At 44.0% G+C, this 23,464-nt stretch overlaps 1 protein-coding gene across 1 annotated transcript in view; it reads right to left on the bottom strand.

Annotated features, from left to right (window-relative positions):
- Positions 1 to 23,464, bottom strand: part of LOC124776013 — a 215,470-nt gene that overhangs the window by 191,591 nt on the left and 415 nt on the right. The gene's annotated exons all lie outside the window — the stretch shown is intronic.

Raw genomic sequence — 23,464 nt, forward strand, 5'->3', positions numbered from 1 at the left:
TCTATGCTGGCTGCAACATTGGTAAAGATTGGTAAGGAGTTCTTGTGGTACCGTGTTCCATTCCTCCACCTCAGCGACTGACAACTGGTGCATGGTCGTTGGCGCTTGGATTTGATGCAGTAATCTCCCAAACGCGCCCCACATGTGATAGATGGCATTTACCTAGGTGAAACTGACAGGTCAGTCCATTCACCGAACATCCTATCGTTCCAAGAGCGCCCCCACAGACGCTGTCATCCATAAAAATGAAGTCAGGAGTGAATGTACCACTGAATAAAAAAAAATTAAAAAAACGCTCATGGCGTAACAGTACACTATCACTATAAAGTGGACCGTTGGATGTATCGTGTTCAAAGATCTGGGGATCAGTACTCCCATGCACCATTATGCCCAGCCATACAATAACACGTGGTCCACCAGAACTATCACTTCCGACTATGTTCCTGAATGCTTTACGTGTTGCCACCTCTTGCCATATGCAGGCAGGTCCACCAGCACTGACAAACATGATGGATTTGGTGATTGACGTGTTAAAGTGGGGGGGGGGGGGGGGGTAATGTTGTTGTGTGGGATTACTCCAAATCATTGAAAACGGTATGCTTTACAGACGAATGGAAAAACTGGTAGAGGCCGACATCGGTGAAGATCAGTTTGGATTCCGTAGAAATATTGGAACACGTGACGCAATACTGACCCTACGACTTATCTTAGAAAATAGATTAAGGAAAGGCAAACCTACGTTTCTAGCATTTGTAGACTTAGAGAAAGCTTTTGACAATGTTGACTGGAATACTCTCTTTCAAATTCTGAAGGTGGCAGGTGTAAAATACAGGGAGCGAAAGGCTATTTACAATGTGTACATAAACCAGATGGCAGTTATAAGAGTCGAGGGACATGAAAGGGAAGCAGTGGTTGGGAGATGACAGGGTTGTAGCCTCTCCCCGATGTTATTCAATCTGTATATTGAGCAAGAAGTAAAGGAAACAAAAGAAAAATTCGGAGTAGGTATTAAAATCCATGGAGAAGAAACAAAAATTTGAGGTTCGCCGATGACATTGTAATTCTGTCAGAGACAGCAAAGGACATGGAAGAGCACTTGAACGTAATTGACAGTGTCTTGAAAGGAGGATATAAGATGAAGATCAACAAAAGCAAAACGAGGATAGTGGAATGTAGTCGAATTAAGTCGGCTGATGCTGAGGGAATTAGATTAGGAAATGAGGCACTTAAAGTAGTACAGGAGATCCACTGTTTGGGGAGCAAAGTAACTGATGATGATCGATGTAGAGAGGATATAAAATGTAGACTGGCAATGGCAAGGAAAACGTTTCTGAAGAAGAGAAATTTGTTAACATCGAGTATAGATTTAAGTGTCAGGAAGTCGTTTCTGAAAGTACTTGTATGGAGTGTAGCCATGTATGGAAGTGAAACGTGGACGATAAATAGTTTGGGCAAGAAGAGAATAGAAGCTTTCGGAATGTGGTGCTACAGAAGAATCCTGAAGATCAGACGGGTAGATCACATAACTAATAAGGAGATATTGAATAGAATTAGGGAGAAGAGGTTTGTGGCACAGCTTGGCTAGAAGAAGGGATCAGTTGGTAGGACATGTTCTGAGGCATCAAGGGATCACAATTTAGTATTGGAGGGCAGCGTGGAGGGTAAAAACCGTAGAGGGAGACCAAGAGATGAATACACTAAGCAGATTCAAAAGGGTGTAGGTTGTGGTACGTCTGGGAGATGAAAAAGCTTGCACAGGATAGAGTAGCATGGAGAGTTGCATCAAACCAGTCTCAGGACTGAAGACCACAACAACAACAACAATATGCTCATCTCCTACTTCATTGTGACGTTGTACTTCTCCTCTATGTGCGTCATTTTAGAGGCACATTCTGCCCTATTTTTATCGACGACAATACGCAACCGCATCGACTACCGCAGGTGGAGCAGCTCTTGGGACGATGGGATACTTGGCGAATGATCAGGTCTGCCCGTTCTCCGGACTTGAATCCCAACGAGCACGTGTGGTATGCATTGGGGATACATATTGCATCACGTACACATGCAAATGCACTCATGAACATCAAGCATTTGTCAACCGCGTTAGTGGCGAAATCTAACGTCCTTCCAGAAGCACCTCTTACCAACCATGTGACCCACATTAGCACGTTACAGACCATGCACTGCCGTCCTTGGTGATAACACACGGTTAAGAACCATATCGCGCCTTGTGTAATGTCCAGGAGATCACCAAAAACCGCAGTGTCTTGAGTGTAATTATTGTCTTTTAATGCAACTGTCACTTCTGTTCGTCTCATTGAGTATTTCTTCCGCTTGCCTTCTGGTCTTCCCTGTAGCAGTTCTTTCTATGTATAGCGCAAGTTTCAACGAGCACTGTTACTTGGCAGTGAGACATCATGCGAATGTTATTTTCATCCTTAAGTTTTGCATAGGATTGTAGATTACTAAATGTTATGGAGTTCCAGCCAAATGGCCGAAGATTTGCCCGTGAGAAATAGCGGTAGAACAGGCAGTGCTGTATAATCTGTGATCGATAAACGGTTATAATTCATAGACAGTTCTACCAGAGGGTTTTAGAACGTCTGATAAACGCAAGCAAGACGCTGAGTGATCACGAACAGATGGTGTAGACTGTCGCGAGTGGTACTAATGAATATTTGAGTGAGTCTATTTCTCGCGTGCGCCCGTCCCGATAGCTGAGTGGTCAGCGCGGCGGTCTGTCACGCCAAGGGGCCCGGGTTCGATTCCCGGCTGGGTCGGAGATTTTCTCCTGTCAGGGACTGGGTGTTGTGTTGTCCTCATTATCATTTCATCATCTTCAGAGGGAGGTAACGGGAAATCACCACTGGAATCACTTCCCCAGACGCTCATGAGGTGGATCTCTCTTACGAGGTTTCCCCCATGACAAGAACTGCCTTAAGGCAGAACACAAAGTTAGTTATATCTCACATGCGGAAGCAAAGGGATTTGAGGAACTAAAACTGCAGAGGAAATTCAGATGGACGTGGCTAGGTTGCGGTAGTTACGTAGCGATGAAGTGGCTTACACAGGGCCGGCCTTGGTGGCCGAGCGGTTCTGGGCGCTCAGTCCGTAACCGCGCGACTGCTACGGTCGCAGGTTAGAATCCTGCCTCGGGCATGGATGTGTGTGATATCCTTAGGTTGGTTAGGTTTAAGTAGTTCCAAGTCTAGGGGACTGATGACCTCAGATATTAAGTCCCACAGTGCTCACTCAGAGCAATTTGAACAATTTTTTTGACTTACACAGGATAGACTAGCGTGGAGTCTTCGGACTGGAGACTCCAACAAAAACAACTAAAAGAAATATACATAGAACGAAAGCGAATACATGAAATTATGAGATGGGTCTGTGACACATGTTGTCAATTACTAAGGTGAAAGTGGCTCAGCTGGTTACAGTTCATTACCCTCTTTGTAGAAATGACAGTGATTAAAGGCACTCTTCACTATTCAGATGTGAAAGAATAATAACCACTTTAGGAAGTGGCAGAATAGACTAATTAGAATAGAACATTCTGTATAGTACGTGTTAAATTTTTATTTTTTACAGATATATATCTGGTTACAGAGATGAAAGTTTTCAAGTGATGCGTCGGTACTCCAGTTGCAATGAAATGATTAATCGACTTTCATTTTCGTTTTGAAGTTCAATTTGTGAAGTTTTGCCTGAATATTTCACTAATTGCGACTAATTTGTTTCCCTAGTCTACTTCTAAAATCGCCACATCATCTCACAGGGTTACGTTATCAAAAGTTTTTAGGGACATAGCTTGCAGTATCATTGGAAATGGTTGCTTTGACTAAGAGATTGGGTATATTCTTCCATCATGTGTATGTAGTTTCCTGTACGTTCTAACATTCTTCGGAAGATGCATCGGGAGAAATTGTGTCATTTTTTGATCAGCATGGTCCCCGAACTTTATCCATTAAGATTTTTGCCTGTGGAGATGGTTCAGAAGTGAAACCTGCAAAGAAATAATAAACACAAGGAACGAATTGAACTTTCGGGTTATGAACGGTGCTGCCCCCCTAAAAAGAAATGCTAAAACGACTTCAGAAGAACTACATTTAGTGTTGTAAAGATTGAACGTGTGAAAATAAACTGTGAACTTCATCATCTGAATTTTCTAACACTTTCAGGGAGTATTTGTTTGGGTTACTTTATGACAGTTGTATCTTTGTAACCAACATAAACTGTTATATTGAGTGTTTTATTCGAATCAGTGTATCCTACCACCTCCGGCTTGTGATTATAGACAAAGACTTAGAACTAGCCAGTTTACATGAAACGAATGACTGAAACAAACCGATTCCAGCGAATCTAACTCGACGTTGTCAGCCATACGGTTGATTGATTTGGTTTTCGAAAGGAAGGAAGATTAAAACCTCGTCAACGACGGAGCCATCGGGGACTGAGTAAACGTTCGTTTTCTGGAAGTAAATCGATCGTATCCTTTCCATTTTCCGTAAGTGGATTAGGGAAACGAAAGAAAACAGGAATCTTGATGGTAGGACGGTGATATGAATCGCCGTCCTCTTGAAATAGTGTCTAAAATTTTCTGAAGTCATGACCATTTTGGTCATCATAGACGGTTCGATTTATTGGGACACGTTTAACTTTTATCTCAGCGTACATTTTGCATTACTAGCCATTCTCGGTCCATTTCCAAAAGCATACAAGGTAAAACCTCGGTAATTCGAGATAAATCGGGACCTAGTAGGGCTCAAATTTGGGAAAACTTAATTACACGTAGAGTGACAATTTCAGTGATCTTTTATTTAAAAGCATGGTCAGTTCACTGTATTATCATAGTAGAGTTATTTCATTTGTTAAAGTATTACTCAGAGTTCTTTTCAGAAATAGTGTTCTAATAGAAACTCAAACATTTACTGTAAACATATCCGTTTTATATGAATTATCGTACAAGTGTTACTAATTTAAATATTTTATTTTCGTAAAAAAAAGAATCAATAGTGTTCCGTGTTTAATATGGTTTGTGGAGAACGTCTGCTCTTAGCAGCAGAGTCCCGGCATCTTCATAGAAGCATAACGTCAGCTGGTCAGCTGGTTTTCATGATCTCTGATGTTCCTTTACCAAACGAACAAGACGCTTTGATCGAATACCACTGCTCTAGTTTCGTTCTGTAACGTCGCCAGGCACCTACTGTTATTCTGCTGCTATCTTTTTATAATTTCCCCACCATCCAGTCTTTCAAGTGCTAAAACATTCGTCTCAAATATCCACCTTGGACTAAACGTAGTCTCTGATGTCCGGGCCTCGAGTTACCGAGGTTTTATTGAGTACACATTTGCATGTGTGGCATCATAATCGAAACGAATTCGTGTTACATAGGTCGATGAATATGTTCTCACAAAAGTCAGATTTACTTGTATATAAAGACGATAGCAACAAGGACGACAATGAGCACCGATTGCGCTGCACGTCGTATGACTAATTGCCTTATACCTTTGGTTCTAGGCATTTTGTGTGTCGATTTTCTTAACCAGTGAATCACTCGTTCGGCACTTTTTTTTCAGACTTTTTCAGACGTGTAGAGACGTCAGACGAATTTTCTGTGCTATTTCGGTAGATATCTGCAATTTTGTTTCCGCACAGTGTCGCTTGAGTCAAGGCAAAACAATTACTGCTCATCAAGTGTTTCATGGGACTCCCAGTGCGAGCAGAAAAGTGTCGGTCGGTTTCCCATTACGAGCAAGATGATTTTTAAAGCGGATTTTCATCTGCCTGTTCGACAGAGTAGTGGCAGATATTGCGATATTTGTTTTATCTGTATGTATTAATTAGAACAGTACCCCAGCAGCAGTTCCTGAGCAGTGAGACAGCGCTCGTCTGGGCAGTGATGTCGCTGCTGGCTTACTGCTATTCGTCGCCTTTTACCGTGCTGTTAACACAGATCGATAAAACGAATATCTCATTAGTCTTATGTGGGACCTCCCTGTCTAACGGGCACGTAGAATTCAGCTTGAAAAATATATTTGCGCGTGACTAGATCGACACTCTCAGTCGGCACTGGGCATCGCCTGAAGTACTTGATGCGCAGAATTGTTTTTGGCTGACTCCAGCTACACGGTGCAAAAACGAAATTGCAAAAATCGGCCGAAGCACCAGAGAAAATGCGCCTGACCATCCATAGGAGAGACACCCTCTAGATGAAATATATTACCTCGTTAAGTGGTCTCGCGGTAGCGTTCTTGCTTCCCCAGCACGGGGTCCCGGGTTCGATTCCCGGCGGGGTCAGGGATTTTCACCTGTCTCGAGATGATGGGTGTTGTTGTGTTGTCTTCATCATCATCATTCATCTCCATTACGGTCGGAGGAAGGCAATGGCAAACCACCTCCACCAGGACCTTGCCTGGTATGGCGGTGCTGGTCTCCCGCGTCGTTCCCATCTGTACACTGACGAGCGAAAATATTATGACCACCTACCTAAAAGCGTGTTGGTCCACTTCTGGGACACAATTTAGCAGTGGTTCTGCGTGCCGTGGATTCGTCAAGTATTTGGTAAGTTTCGAGGGGTTTGTGGCACCAGATGCCTACGCACACTTACCGTAATTTGTGGGCATGGAGCTGGCGCCCGATAGCGTCCCAGCTGGGCTCCATCAGATTCAGATAAGACGAATTTTATGGCCAAGACATCAGCATGAGTTTCCTATCACGCTCCTCAAACCATTGCAGCACGATTCTGGCCCTGTGAAACGGAAAGTTTTCCTGCTGGAAGATGCCATCACTGGTGAGGAAGACATCAAGCAGAAGGTGTTACAGGTAGTCCCTATTAATATTCACGTAGTCCACAGCTGTCATGGTGCCTTCGATCACTACCGTAGGTCCCATGGAAGCAGATGTGAATGTCCCCCTTAACGTAATACTGCTCCCACCAGCCCGCATCCGTGGCGTCCTGCACGTTTCCAGCAGCCGTTCGCTTGGATGACGGCATTTCTGGTCAGGACCGTCGACCTTGTTCAACAATAAACTGGATTTACCCGACCAGGCGACACGATTCCGTTGATCCCTGGTCCAATCTCGATGATCCCATGCTCACTGTAATCATCTCTGACGAAGATGTTGGGTCAACACGGGAAAAGGTAGGAGCCCTCTGCTGGAGAACGCCACTTTCAACACTTTGCGCTGAACGCTGTGCTTCAAAACACCTGTGCCTGCGCCAACACCGTACTCTGTCGTCAGATCAGCCACAGATTGGTGCTTGCCCTTCTCTCCTCCTCTAGAGAGCGCGTAAGACTCCGATCCCTGTGTTCTGTGATGAGGTATGGACGTCTAACTTCTTGTGGTTTCAGCATTCGTCAACCACTTTCCATTGACGCTCACGACAGTAGCACGCGGACATCCCACCAGCTCCGCCGTTTCAGAGATGCTCGCTCCCAGGCACTGGGTCACAACAGTCAGCCTTTCTTCAAAGTCGCTCAAGTCCGCGGATTACGACATTTGCACAGCTTCTCGTCGCTAGAATGATTCCTCATTCATCTCTACTCTTACCGCATCACGTGGTCTCAGTGCTCCACCAGGCAGCAAACAACCTCGCCGTGGGCTGTAGTAATAATGTTTTCGTTCATCAGTGTATTGGATTGTTCGATGACGTCGTCGCCTGTTTGCGATAGAAGGCCATTTTAAACACTACCTCCGTCAGCCACGTATTTATTCTCCCTCCCTGACACCTTCCAATGTTTCCACCCTCAACCTCAGCTGGATATCTTGGTTTAGATGCGTACTTCTCCTTACTTCAGCCAGTGGTCGGCTGTGCTTTCTACTGTCTACTTGCTTCGGTAAGTTACATAATGCAGTCTCGCTACATGAGCTCACTGTACAGGTTCTCCTATTTATCTTGATCACTAAAAATAACAGTGTTCTTTCTTTCTTTCTTTTGCTGGTGCCTTGTCCCGCAGTTTCGCAGGGTCGGCACGGTTAGGAATGGATTTGGCAAGGTTAGTTATAAGGGATGGCCGGATGCCCTTCCTGCCGCATCCTATACCCCCTGGGACAGAATTAGTGTACCCCAGCTGCCTGCATCTAGTGTAATCCATGGAAATGTGCGAACGTGTTCAGATGTCTGTGAGTCGTGTAACCGAGGCGGAACGTGAGGACCAGCCCGGTATTCACCTAGCGAGATGTGGAAAACCGCCTAAAACCACATACAGGCTCGCCGACACTCCGGCCAACGTCGGTAATCCGGCAGGCGGATTCTATCCGGAGCCGGCGCGCCTACTCAAGTCCAGGAAGCAGCGCATTAGCGCTCTCGGCTAACCTGGCGGGTTACTAAAAATAACTTAGTGCCTTTAGGTGAAATAAAAATGGGTCGAGCACATGTTGCTTAGCTCCCAGGGGGCATTAATGAGAATGAGTGCCTTACTTGTGGCCTTCTTCGTTACGAAGAGGGAAACTCTGGTACGACCGCCGCGGGTTTCTAATCTGCGCCAGACGGCATGGACCTCGATAACCACTAGAGGTCTCTGCAGCCGTCGCCCCATAAGCCGTGGCTGCGACCGCTCCTGGCCCGTGTATAAAGTGAAGGCGCCACTGTGGAGCACGTGCTCCAATAGCGACGTACCCAATAATGAATTTTAGCGGCTGCCTCTCGATCAGCGAGGCAGTCTGATATTCGCATGAGTCTAACCGAATCTCGCTTACAGACATCGTGTTTATTTTGCTTATTTCCGTGTTCTAGTGGACGTTATTGATTTCGTGAGGTTTTCACTTGTGACCCCGTTGCTTCTTGGGTGGTGTTGTTCTTGGTGTCTTGCTAGGTCGTCTGTCGTCGTGGGTACCCATTCTTTCCCGTTCGTCCGTCTTGTTTGTTCGCGGGCGCCTCCTGTTCGGCCCCGCCGCGCTTTCGTTCACGGCCACCGCACGACCGTTAGGGTCGCGGTTACAACAGGAAAAGCAGTACGTCTGTTTTAAATACTATCCTATATTTTTTATTCGGTAGTTCGCTTCCTCTCCTCAAGACCTGTTCTAAAATGTATAATACCACCATTTATGTGAATGTGACGTTAAGAACGTAAAAAAAATGACAAACATCGTGTAGTAGTACATAGTACGTGCACCTGGCGTGAAGTAACTCATCCACTTAAGAATTAACTGTAAGCAAATGCAAACACAAGGGAAATGTAGACCGGTTCAAACGTCTTCATTTGAAGCTTTCTGCGAGAACCCTGTACACTACTGAAGTGAAGGTAGGAATGCTATTAATCTTCGCAGGATGTAAGTTAGCATAATAATAACTGGAATAGTGTTTTCACATTTACATTACATCTAGTACGGCTAACGTACGTTCTCCATAGGTAAGTAGCATTTCTAGCTTCTAGTCGTTGTTGTACATAGAACAGACACAAACTTTCAACCGAAGACAGTTGACCAAATGACCAATGCGTATTTTTGTTGTGTTTCCATTCACTTATTATCAACTGTCAACTGGGTGAGTTATGTTACCCCATGCACTTGTTCGTGTACAGGGAAGTCTAAGTCAGTTTTATTAACGCATTTAATAACGTATTTTAAAAATGGATTACAAGTAGCCTCGACCGCAGAAACATTTATTTCGATAGTAACCGATTTCGGTCAGTATTTAACCATCCTCAGACCCTCATACCATTATGGTAGGCGCTAGCGGTAAATGGAGCGGATGTTGCAAATCCACGAACGTCGTGCAGGAATTGCGCTGCGTGCATATGAGCCCGTGCATATGAGCCATATTCGATGTTCAGCGCTCCATGGGAATGACCCGTACAAAATGGTTCAAATGGCTCTGAGCACTATGGGACTTAACATATGAGGTCATCAGTCCCATAGAACGTATAACTACTTGAACCTAACTAACCTAAGGACATCACACACATCCATGCCCTAGGCAGGATTCGAACCTGCGACCGTAGCGGTCGCGCGGTTCAGACTGAACAGCCTAGAACCACTCGGCCACAACGGCCAGCGAATGACCGTACCTCATGTGCAGGATCTGCGCCGTATGTACGAGAGATGGAACTTAAATACTGGCAACTATTTATTCACAACCGATACAAAAGAGTTACATGTTTGCATCCGTTCAAAGTAGTCACCAGCGTTGTGTGGAACCCGTTGCCAGCAATATGGAAGGCGTAGTACGCCGTTAGCAGAGCCTGTTCTGTTGATGGTCCGAATGGAGCTGTCTACTGCCTGTCGAATCTCTTGAACAGTTCTGAATCGAGCGCAACGACGCCAAAACTGAAACACCAATCCAACGAATGGCGTCATTATGGGTCGCTGCGAATTTCGAAAGTGCGTCAGAGCCTTAGTATGGTGAAAGTTATGGTGATTCTCGTGTACGACTGTGATGGTGTTATCCTAACGCATTACGTTCCTCCATGGCAGACCGTCAAAGCACACTATTACTGTTCTTTTTTGGAGCATCACCTGCGACCAGCTTTGCGAAAGAAGCGGCGACACTTTCTGCGCAACCCACCCATCATTTGCACGACTAATTCGCGGGAGCATACAGCGCAAGCTGTGGCTATTCTGTTCCGTCGATGGGACTGGGAAGTACTGTACCATCCACCATACTACCCGGACTTAAGTCCTTGTGACTTTGGTTTGATTCCGAAGATGAAGGAATGACTTCGTGGCATTCGCTTCACAACTATTCCAGAGATTCGGCAGGTAGTAGACCGCTCCATTCGCACCATCAACAGAACAGGCTCTGCTAACGGTATACTACGCCTTCCACATCGCTGGAAACGGTTTCTACACAACGCTGGTGACTACTTTGAAACACAGTAACAGGAGCAAACGTATAACTCTTTTGTATCGGTTGTGAATATATAGTTGCCACTATTTAAGTTCCAACCCTCGTATAAGAGCAGTATGCGACGTGCAGGAATTGTGGCACTGCTGTCACAAAGGTTGATGTTCGTACAGGTGCGACACCCGCTCCATTCACCGCCACCGCCTACCAAAATGATAGATACTTACCGAAGCCGGTTATGATCTAAATAAACTCTTTGTGATCGAGTCTCATTGTAATCCATTTTTACCCGCCAGATTAGCCGAGAGCGCTAATGCGCTGTTTCCTGGACTCGGGTAGGCGTGCCGGCCCCGGATCAAATCCGCCTGCCGGCTTAACGACGGAGGCTGGGGATGTGGTTTTTAGGCGGTTTTCCACATCCCACTACGTGAATACCGGGCTGATCCCACGTCCCGCCTCAGTTCCACAGCTCGCAAACGTCTGAACACATTCGCACTATTCCATGGATTACACCAGACACAGACAGTTGAGGTACACTGATTCCATCCTTGGGGGTATAGGCTGGCGGCAGGAAGGGCATCCTGCCACCCCTTCAATTAGCCTTGCCAAAGCCGATTAACCATGCCAACCCTGCGTCGTTGTGGGAAAAAGGCACAAGCAAAAGAAAGAAAAGGACTCGGTGTAATCCATTTTTGAAGCACTCTTAGCCAGACCGTTGTTTGTCCACGAGAAATGTTTCTCAAAAATTACTAATAACGTACTGTTTACATAATGCTTCACTGTGATGTTTTTGTACACGTCTTTAGGAGAAGAAGTGAACTACAGAATAAAATTATAGGATGCTGTGTAAAGAAACTTTCTGTTTTTCTTGTCTTAGTAACGAACAAAGTTACAAGAAAAACAATAATGCTGGTTAATGTCACATGGTAGCTAGATAACATCTGCTTCATACATGTTTTATTTTGCCCCAGCACAAAATGTTATTTGGGGTCGTCACGATGAATGGGGCACCCTTTACAATCAGTTCTTCCAGCGACGCAATTGATTATGTATCTAATTGAATGAGCTACAAAATAAAAAGTGTGTCAGACGACTGGCTGAATAAGCAAAATTACTCGTGTGAACCACGGAAACCAGCTGAGACTGAAGATGGTATTATGGCAAAGCGGTAGGTGGATCAAAACAAAATGTCCAGACACTCTGTGACCAAAATGGTACTGAAACAGAGGACGACAGACTAAAGGCCGAAATACTAAATGTCTTTTTCCAAAGCTGTTTCACAGAGGAAGACTGCACTGTAGTTCCTTCTCTAGATTGTCGCACAGATGACAAAATGGTAGATATCGAAATAGACGACAGAGGGATAGAGAAACAATTAAAATCGCTCAAAAGAGAAAAGGCCGCTGGACCTGATGGGATACCAGTTCGATTTTACACAGAGTACGCGAAGGAACATGCCCCCCTTCTTGCAGCAGTGTATCGTAGGTCTCTAGAAGAGCTTAGCGTTCCAGAAGACTGGAAAGGGCACAGGTCAACCCCGTTTTCAAGAAGGGACGCCGAACAGACGTGCAGAACTATAGACCTATATCTCTAACGTCGATCAGTTGCAGAATTTTGGAACACGTATTATGTTCGAGTATAATGACTTTTCTGGAAACTAGAAATCTAATTTGTAGGACTCACCATGGGTTTCAAAAAAGACGATGGTGTGAAACACAGCTCGCGCTGTTCGTCCACGAGACTCAGAGGGCCATAGACACGGGTTCCCAGGTAGATACTGTGTTTCTTGACTTCCGCAAGGCGTTCGATACAGTTCCCCACAGTCATTTAATGAACAAAGTAAGAGCATATGGACGATCAGACCAATTGTGTGACTGGATTGAGGAGTTCCTAGATAAAAGAACGCAGTATGTCATTCTCTATGGAGAGAAGTCCTCCGAAGTAAGAGTGATTTCAGGTGTGAAGAAGGGGAGTATCGTAGGACCGTTGCTATTCACAATATACATAAATGACCTTGTGGATAACATCGGAAGTTCACTGAGGCTTTTTGCTGATGATGCTGTGGTATATCGAGAGGTTGACGCATGGTGCAGGGAATGGCAATTGAATCTCAATGTAGGCAAGTGTAATGTGCTGCGAATACATAGAAAGAAAGATCCCATATCATTTAGCTACAATATAGCAGGTGAGCAACTGGAAGTAGTTAATTCCATAATTTATCTGGGAGTACGCATTAGGAGTGATTTAAAATGGAATGATCATATGAAGTTGATCGTCGGTAAAGCAGATGCCAGACAGATTCATTGGAAGAATCCTATGGAAATGCAATCCGAAAACAAAGGAAGTAGGTTACAGTACGCTTGTTCGCCCACTGCTTGAATATTGCTCAGCAGTGTGGGATCCGTACCAGATAGGGTTGATAGAAGAGATAGAGAAGATCCAACGGAGAGCAGCGCGCTTCGTTACAGGATCATTTAGTAATCGCGAAAGCGATACGGAGATGATAGATAAACTCCATTGGAAGACTCTTCAGGCGAGACGCTCAGTAGCTCGGTGCGGGCTTTTGTTGACGTTTCGAGAACACACCTTCATCTACATCTACATCTACATTTATACTCCGCAAGCCGCCCAACGGTGTGTGGCGGAGGGCACTTTACGCGCCACTGTCATTACCTCCCTTTCCTGTTCCAGTCGCGTATGGTTCGCGGGAAGAACGACTGTCTGAAAGCCTCCGTGCGCGCTCTAATCTCTCTAATTTTACATTCGTGATCTCCTCGGGAGGTATAAGTAGGGGGAAGCAATATATTCGATACCTCATCCAGAAACGCACCCTCTCGAAACCTGGCGAGCAAGCTACACCGCGATGCAGAGCGCCTCTCTTGCAGAGTCTGCCACTTGAGTTTGTTAAACATCTCCGTAACGCTATCACGGTTACCAAATAACCCTGTGACGAAACGCGCCGCTCTTCTTTGGATCTTATCTATCTCCTCCGTCAACCCGATCTGGTACGGATCCCACACTGATGAGCAATACTCAAGTATAGGTCGAACGAGTGTTTTGTAAGACACCTCCTTTGTTGATGGACTACATTTTCTAAGGACTCTCCCAATGAATCTCAACCTGGCACCCGCCTTACCAACAATTAATTTTATATGATCATTCCACTTCAAATCGTTCCGCACGCATACTCCCAGATATTTTACAGAAGTAACTGCTACCAGTGTTTGCTCCGCTGTCATATAATCATACAATAAAGGATCCTTCTTTCTATGTATTCGCAATACATTACATTTGTCTATGTTAAGGGTCAGTTGCCACTCCCTGCACCAAGTGCCTATCCGCTGCAGATCTTCCTGCATTTCGCTACAATTTTCTAATGCTGCTGCTTCTCTGTATACTACAGCATCATCCGCGAAAAGCCGCATGGAACTTCCGACACTATCTGCTAGGTCATTTATATGTATATTGTGAAAAGCAATGGTCCCATAACACTCCCCTGTGGCACGCCAGAGGTTACTTTAACGTCTGTAGACGTCTCTCCATTGATAACAACATGCTGTGTTCTGTTTGCCAAAAACTCCTCAATCCAGCCACACAGCTGGTCTGATATTCCGTAGGCTCCGACTTTGTTAATCAGGCGACAGTGCGGAACTGTATCGAACGACTTCCGGAAGTCAAGAAAAATAGCATCTACCTGGGAGCCTGTATCTAATCTTTTCTGGGTCTCATGAGCAAATAAAGCGAGTTGGGTCTCACACGATCGCTGTTTCCGGAATCCATGTTGATTCCTACATAGTAGATTCTGGGTTTCCAAAAACGACATGATTCACCGAGAAATCAAGCAGTATATTGCTCCCTCCTACGTATATCTCGCGAAGAGACCATGAGGATAAAATCAGAGAGATTTGGAGCCCACACAGAGGCATACCGACAATCTTTCTTTCCACGAACAATACGAGACTGGAATAGAAGGGAGAACCGATAGAGGTACTCAAGGTACCCTCCGCCACACACCGTCAGGTGGCTTGCGGAGTATGGATGTAGATGTAGAACATAGGATGTGTCGAGGGGGTTGAATAAAGAAAGTGACTATCACAGACGATGGAGAAAGAGAGAGTAAAGCAGGAGATTGACAACGGGTGGCAATAGGAGGATGGACAGAGAGAGGGAGGAAGAGGAGATGGACAAAAAGAGGCGAGGAGCAGATGGACGAAGAGGGGAGGAGTAGGGGGGCGAGGAGGAGGAGGAGGAGATGATCAGAGAGAGGGGAAGGAGGACATGGACAGGAAGGGGGTGGAGGACAGAGAGAGGGGATGAGGAGGAGATTAAAACACATATTCATTTTCCAGACATAGTTAGCAATTACGATGATTTGCTGGATTTGCTAGAGTGAGCCACAGCAATGCGTGGCTGGGTACGGCTCGTCTACAGTAAAAACGTTTGGAGAAACAAACGTTCATTACCTTGAGGATGATCCTCGTAATAAATGAGGTAGTAACTGGAATATCTAATATGAGTTTTATGTTTGTGCCTGCCAGGAATATTCGAAACGTGAGATGAAAAGCCTGTACACACTACCTGAATGGAATTCGAGGGAAATACGCCCGCACAGAAGCGGCCCTGCGTTTTCAGAGAGGCTGCAGTAGAGCAGGCTTTGTGATGACAGCAGCGTTGACAGTAGGTGACCACGCCGCACACGGGTGCCTAACGCAAACAAGTGGTTCCCGCGGCGAGCGCCCTGTTGCGTGCAGTGTGAGCCAGCCGCCGATGAGTCGCCGGAACACCGCTGCCATGACTAGGGACGTTCCAACATTGCCGATACCAGTAGGTACAGATGCTCTTGTTTCTAAAAGGATATTATAGTTAAATGTTCCCTCTACAACGGTCCAGACTATATACCAATTAGGTTCCCTTCGGAGTATGCTGATGCATTAGCTCCATACTTAACAATCATATACAACCGTTTGCTCAACGGAAGATCCGTACCCAAAGACTGGAAAGTTGCACAGATCACACCAATATTCAAGAAAGGTAGTAGGAGTAATGCACTAAATTAGAGGCCCATTTCCTTAACGTCCATATGCAGCAGGATTCTGAACATATATTTTGTTCGAACATCATGAATTACCTCGAAGAAACGGTCTATTGACACACAGTCAACATGGGTTTAGAAAACATCGTTCCTGTCAAGCACAACTAGCTCTTTATTCACATGAAGTGCTGAATGCTATTGACAAGGGATTTCAGATCGATTCCGTATTCCTGGATTTCCGGGAGGCTTTTGACACTGTACCACGCAAGCGGCTCGTAGTGAAATTGGGTGCTTATGGAATATCGTCTCAGTTATGTGACTGGATTTGTGATTTCTCATCAGGGAGATCACAGTTCGTACTAACTGACAGAAAGTCATCGAGTAAAACAAAAGTGATTTCTGGCGTTCCCTGAGGTAGTGTTATAGGCCCTTTTTCTGTTCCTTATCTATATAAATGATTTGGGGGACAATCTGGGCAGCCGTCTTCGGTTGTTTGCAGATGACGCTGTAGTTTATCGACTAATAAAGTCATCATAAGATCAAAACAAACTGCAAAACGATTTAGCAGAAATATCTGAATGCTGCGAAAAGTGGCAGTTGACTCTAAATAACGACAAGTGTGAGGTCATCCACATGAGTGCTAAAATGAACGCGTTAAACTTCGGTTACACGATAAATCATCTAATCTAAAAGCCGTAAATTCAACCTAATACCTAGGTATTACAATTACTAACGATTTAAATTGGAAGGAACACGCAGAAAATGTTGTGGCGAAGGCTAACCAAAGACTGCGTTTTATTGGCAGGACACTTAGAAAATGTAACAGATCTACTAAGGTGACTGCCTACATTACGCTTGTCCGTCCACTTTTAGAATACTGTTGCGCGGTGTGGGATCCTTACCAGATAGGGCTGACTGAGTACATCGAAAAAGTTCAAAGAAAGGCAGCACGTTTTGTATTATCGCGAAATATGAGAGAGAGTGTCACAGAAATGATACAGGATTTGGGCTGGAAATCATTAAAAGAAAGGCGTTTATCGTTGCGACGGAATCTTCTCACGAAATTCCGATCACCACCTTTCTCCTCCGAATGCGAAAATATTTTTTTGACACGGACTTACATAGGGCGGAACGATCACGAAGATAAAATAAGGGAAATCAGAGCTCGTACGGAAAGAGATAGGTGTTCATTCTCTCCGCTTGCTATACGAGATTGGAATAATAGAGAATTGTGAAGGTGGTTCGATGAACCCTCTGCCAGGCAGTTAAATGTGATTTGCAGAGTATCCATGTAGATGTAGATGTACATTAGAGACGGAGCGCAAGCTCGGATTAAGGAAAAAAGTGGAAGAAAATCGGCCGTGTCTTTTCAAAGGAACCATCTCAGCATTTTCCTTAAGCTATTTACGGAAATCGCGGAAAACCTAAATCAGGATGGCCTCATGGGTATCTGAACCGTGGTACTCCCGAATGAGATCTGGTTTCAGTACCCGCGACAACGATACGAGGTATTCATTAGATTCATAGAATCGTAAGAAACATCAGCGTAACGGTATAAGCGGTATCGAATACTGTTGGGGAAAAACAATAACCTTCCACTATTTGTTTGATGAGAAATATTGCTGGCAGAATACAGTAAACAGAACTGCAGTGGCAAAACTGCATACCGCGTGCATGTATGGCATTTGATTACATATGTACACAACACAGTGAGAAAATTGCCTGGAGTATCGATATTATACTGAAGTATATTCCTACTGTCACAGCAAAATTTCCGTTTCTTTCTTGTGTTTTTGAACTATTTTTAATTTGATATTTGCTGTTCTGAATGAGTGCTATTGTTTCGAAGAGAAGGTACTAATAATGTAATGTAGTAATGACACGTTTGTGCAGCCTAAAAGTTATATCTAGCCCGAAACTTTCTGTGTTCTTGGAATTTTTACCCTTCACTACTTACGTTTCTATCTGGCTTTATAAATAACTTCTTTTGACGAAAATTGTACACTGTAGTATATGAGCTGCGCACTTCGAGCGGAAAAATTACTGATGCCAGACAAAGTAGAGAGGATATAAAATGAAGATTGACAATAGCAAGAACAGCTGTTATTAAAATGAGAAATTCGTCACTATCTAAAATAAGATTAATGGTATGATGTATTTTCTGAAGGTATTTCTCTGGAGTATAGCCGTATACGAAAGTGAACCTGGACGACAAACTGTTCAGACCAGAAGAGTATAGAAGCTTTTGAAAGGTAGTGCCACAAAAAGACACAGATGATAAGATGGGGGTTGCATCGAGTAAGTAACGGGGATGTACTGAATCGAATGCGGATGCAGGAAATTTATGGCACAACTTTACTAAATGAAGGGATCGGTTGACATGCGACATACTCATACACTAAGAAATTGTCAGTTTGGCAGTTGTGGGAAGAGCGGAAGACAAGAACTGTAGAGGGAGACCAAAGTTTGAGTTCTGTAACGAGGTTCAGATGGACGTAGACTGCAGCAGTTGTGTAGAGATTACGAGGGTTGAACAGGACAGACTAGCATGGAGAGTCCCATCCAAATAGTCTTCGGAGTGAAAGAAGAACAACACGCAAACGTAGTTCAATTTCCGTATTTCCTCTTGTGTTCTAAGTAAGACATGTATCACATGATGCTTTAAATACGTAAAACAATCAACTTCTTGTGGAACTTTCGTTACGAATACTTTTGTTCCGATACTATCGAGATTTCGATTCAATCTTAGATATACACATCTGTACCAAATATCATATCGAATCTTAATATTGGTACGTCCTAGATCTACAGATCCGCAATTCCTGTCATCCCAAAGGGTGCTGAAGGCTGAATGTTCCGTAAAACGTATCAAATCGATACCAAATATCGTATCTAATCTAGTACTGAAAAGTCCATGGACCTAGAAGACCACGATTTCTGCCTTCCCAAAGTGTCCTCAGGCTTATTATTTCGTAAAACGTATCTGATCGAGATTCATAAACCATGATGCACGGAGAGTTCAGAAACGGGTTTTCGGTCAGTCATAAGTTACAGGATTGTTGTATTAGTAAAAGAAATCCAAGAAGCGACGAAAATAGGATCAAATTTGGGTGTGGGGGTGAAGGATATCAACGATAAGATTCGCTGATGACGTTGCCAGCCTCTATGAAAATGAAGACGAACAGTAGCTGTCGAATGAAAAGAACATTACGAAGAGTTAATGAAAGAAAGATTAAAGTGCTGAAGAGTAACAAAAAGAAGGGGATGACAAACGTAGCATTAAATATGGAGACCACAAGTAGACAACGTGACGGAATTCTTTTGCCTTTGAAGCAAAATAATACATGAAGGACTAATCAAGGAGCAGAATAGCTCCGACAAAGCGAGCATTCCTCGTGAAAAGAAATCTGCAGGTATCAAACATAGGTCTTTATTTGCTAAATAGATTTCAGAGAGTATATATGTCTGGAGCACCATGATTGTGTGGAAGTAACTCACTGACTGGGAAGACGAAAGGAAAAGAGAATCGAAGCGTTCCTGGCATGGTGTTACAGAAGGATACTCAAAGTTAAGGGAATTACTTAGACAAGAAATTAGGTGGTCGCAGAATCGGTGAACAAAGGAGTACATGGGAATCGTAACTAGAAGAAGGGACAGAATGATAGGGCATGTTTCAAGACATCGGGAAATAAATTACATGATACTGGAGGGAGTCATAAAAGATAAAATATTGTGAGAGAAGACATACTGAAATATGTGCAACAAAATTGCTTGTAAGCTGTAAATGCTACTCTGAGATGAAGAGACTGGTGTTGTAGAGGAGAACCGAGATCCAAGAAAATACGCCTTTCGGAGCCATATTGAATTAAAAGGTGATTTTTTTTGTTGGCGGACTGTTATTTTAAATTAATTTCTGTGTTAAATGAGAAAAGAGAAGGTTGGTATTAGATGTTTCTGGGAAATTACGGTGTGAACTGTAGCCAGAAAGGTATAATTTTTGACACGGGGGCAAATCACTAACAGATAATTCAAATTATGATATATTTGTGCCCTAGTATCTATAATGGAGCACTGGAAATTGTTTGCACTAGAAATAGTTTTATTTGTATGATTCCAGGAACACAGTACAGCCCTATTTCCCTCAAAATCTAAAATTACTGTTTCCGAGATACTCGGTGCAGACGGAGTTAGTTGGTGTTTTGAGGTAAATAGAGACGACAAATAGCGAATGAATGACAGTTTCACGAAGACGAATATGATGGAGTATTGTTTTTTCCCCAATCGTTGCTTCAAATTTTGGGATATTGGGTGTTGATGAAAAGTGCCGATGTCGTGGAATGAACAAAATTTTAACGATGAAGCTGCACAAAGAACCGTTAATTTCAAAGGCCGATTTTAGTGCGTGTGTGTACAGAACAACTACGTTGTAGTTGTTCACGTGCTATAAGATATTATATTGACAAGAATGATCGTATACATTTTGAACCAGATCTCCACTGACAAACTTTCAGAGGATGTTCAGTGATACCTTCTGCGTTATTCGATACAAGCGACCCACGGTCTCCGGCAGCGCGTTGCAGTGTTGTTGCATTTCCTTTGGTTTCTTGCCCCAATTACCTTTTTTAACTACACTGCTCTGAGAACAGTCCACAACAGTGCAAATGTCGATGTTATGTGCGGAGTGTGTTGCTTTCACTCACGGGAACTGCTGTTGACGACAGTAATGACCTCCTTACCTCGATATCCTATAATGTGCTTCCAGTACTACTAGGTTCTGTCTAGGGTTTTGTTTTCCGTCAGTGTTAGTCGTGCGTCAACAGTGAAACATAGACAGCAGTACTATGGGCAGACTTAGTGATGAAGAGCTGGCCGATAAGCATTCGTGTACGGGTCCACTGAGAGCAATGGAAGATAACTGCATCGACGCTTTGCTGCGCCTTGACGGAAACCACATGAGAGTACTTTTGTTTCCGTATATGGGCGGCTGCCAGAAACTAGTGCCTTCCCTGTCAGAATGGAGAATACTGGCTGTCTGAGATATGGCACAACACCCAATATGGAAAAGGAAGCGTCTCAAGCGATTGTCGACAACCCAGCCTCTACAACAGAGTAAATCATAACTACATTATTGCTCTGTAAGGTACCGTCGGAGAACATTGATTCCTTGTACCAAAATACTCAGAAGGTAACCTGAACAACCTTTGAAAGTTTGTCGGTGTTCTGGTTCGCTGTGTAGATACAAAAAATAGGAGGACTGATACATGGCGTTAATCACAGAGACAAGATATCAAGATATATGCATCTTTCGTTAAAACTATCTGCTCAAGCCGTGAATAAGACTTAGGAGATCGTAACTGAAGAACTACAGTGCTGCAGATTTGGTATGAAAGATGGTGCCTTCAGCTCGAGGGAAGTCACGTATTTGGAACAACATATTCCAGCAGACTTATGTCGACTGAGAATACCAAGAGTCTTATACTCATCGACCCTCAAATTTTAAAGTGAATCATTGTCTGAAAGATACAGTTTTACTGCCATGTTTTGTTGGGCAGCGCAATATGTAAAGACCATTTCCGTTACTGCTGTGCAGTGGACTAAATATGTACGATGAGAATCAGGGGGAATCAAATTCTGCAGGTAAAGCTTTCCCCAACTTTAAGGTTGCTATAAACACCGCAATGCATTACTAGGTACATTCCCTCCTATTTGAGGTGGCACGCTCCTATCTTGATCCCAGTTCTGAACTGAGTTAGCCAACCAATTGCAACAACCCTACAGATTAAGGTGAACTGTGAATATCGTTGCAGCTTCATTCTTACGTTAAAGAATCATTGCCGTAGGTAACGGAAGTCATAAGCGACAAAAAAATCACAGGATTAATCACGAATCGAACCGAGTATCTTTAGATTTGTCGGGTGAGACCCATTTATACATATTGTAAACGGCAGCAAATAAAACGAGACAGTTGGAAAAAAAGCTAAGTAAACTGTTTGTTGTTTCAAAAGTGATCGCCATAACCGTTAATACATATATCCCACTGTGTGAGAAAACGGTCAATGTCTTAATGTAAATACGTTTTCGGTTGCATGCGGAACCACGATTAAACGCAGGCGCGCACCTCTTCGTCGGAACCAAATCGACGGACACGAATATCTGTCTTCAGGGCTCTAACAAATGTGGAAATTGCATGGGGAGAGACTAGGATTGCATGGAGAATGTGTAAGCGATTCCCAGAGAAAGTTCTGCCCCGTATTTCAAACAACTTGCCAACAGAATGCCCTCTCACTTGTTGCCAAGTATGTTTCGGCTACGTTGCACAAGTGTTGATGGGAAGCTCTTACACATCCTCTACACGGTTCCCATCTATCTATGCGATTTCCACCTTTTTGGAACCCTGGAGGAAAACATTCTTGGCCGTCGATTTGCTTCGGACGAAGAGATGCACGCCGGGGCTTCCGTTGTGAAGTGGTCGTGTGACTAGGGCCTGCCGTCGGGTAGACCGTTCGCCGGGTGCAAGTGTTTCGATTTGGCGCCACTTCGGCGACCTGCTCTTCGATGGGGACTAAATGATGATGATTAGGACAACACAGCACCGAGTCCCTGAGCGGAGAAAATCTTCGACCCAGTCGGGGATCGAACCCGGGCCCTTAGGATTGATATTCTGTCGCACTGACCACTCAGCTACCGGGGGCGGACAGTGATTCCGTTGAAAACCGCAAACATTTGCACCTGAAGACACTGACAGACTTACAGTTGGATAGATGTATTAATAACTATGGTGTTTTCTTTTCAAATAATAAACGGTTTACTTACGCTTTTCCGTATATCTCATTTTCATTTGACTGGCTTTCATATGTGCTATGAAATGAATTACTGTCATTCTGGAGAGGTGAATCGTGCTTCTGCAATGTAACAAGCGCGCCCGTGCGGCTGTTTGGAAACAAAACTACTAAATGTCACATCATGATGAATGATTTCGTACTGCTGTGTGTAATCTGTTTGTTGAGATTCTGCCGAGAACTTGGAACGGAAGAGTCTACGTATCGACAGCATTTAGCAGTGAGGGAAAATTCGGAGAGAAGTGACTTTTACTTTACGAATCTGCATTCCTCGTATTACCGGGTAATCAAAAAGTCAGTATAAATTTGAAAACTGAATAAATTACGAAATAATGTAGATAGAGAAGTAAAAATTGACACACATGCTTGGAATGACATGGGGTTGGTGTTCTCTACAGGAAATGCTCAATATGTCCACCATCATTCCTCAACAATAGCTGTAGTCGAGGAATAATGTTGTGAACAGCACCGTAAAGCATGTCCGGAGTTATGGTGAGGCATTGGCGTCGGATATTGTCTTTCAGCATCCCTAGAGATGTCGGTCGATCACGATACACTTGCGACTTCAAGCAACCCCAAAGCCAATAATCGCACGGGCTGAGGTCTGGGGACCTGGGAGGCCAAGCATGACGAAAGTGGAAGCTGAGCACACGATCATCACCAAATATCGGGCGTAAGAGATCTTTCACGCGTCTAGCAATATGGGGTGGTTCTAATAAAACCCCATGTCATTTCGAGCATGTGTGTCAATTTTTACCTCTCTATCTACATTATTCCGCGGTTTATTAATTTTTCAAAATTAT

Source organism: Schistocerca piceifrons, chromosome 2 (genome assembly GCF_021461385.2).
Source record: "Schistocerca piceifrons isolate TAMUIC-IGC-003096 chromosome 2, iqSchPice1.1, whole genome shotgun sequence".
Lineage (NCBI taxonomy): Eukaryota > Metazoa > Arthropoda > Insecta > Orthoptera > Acrididae > Schistocerca > Schistocerca piceifrons.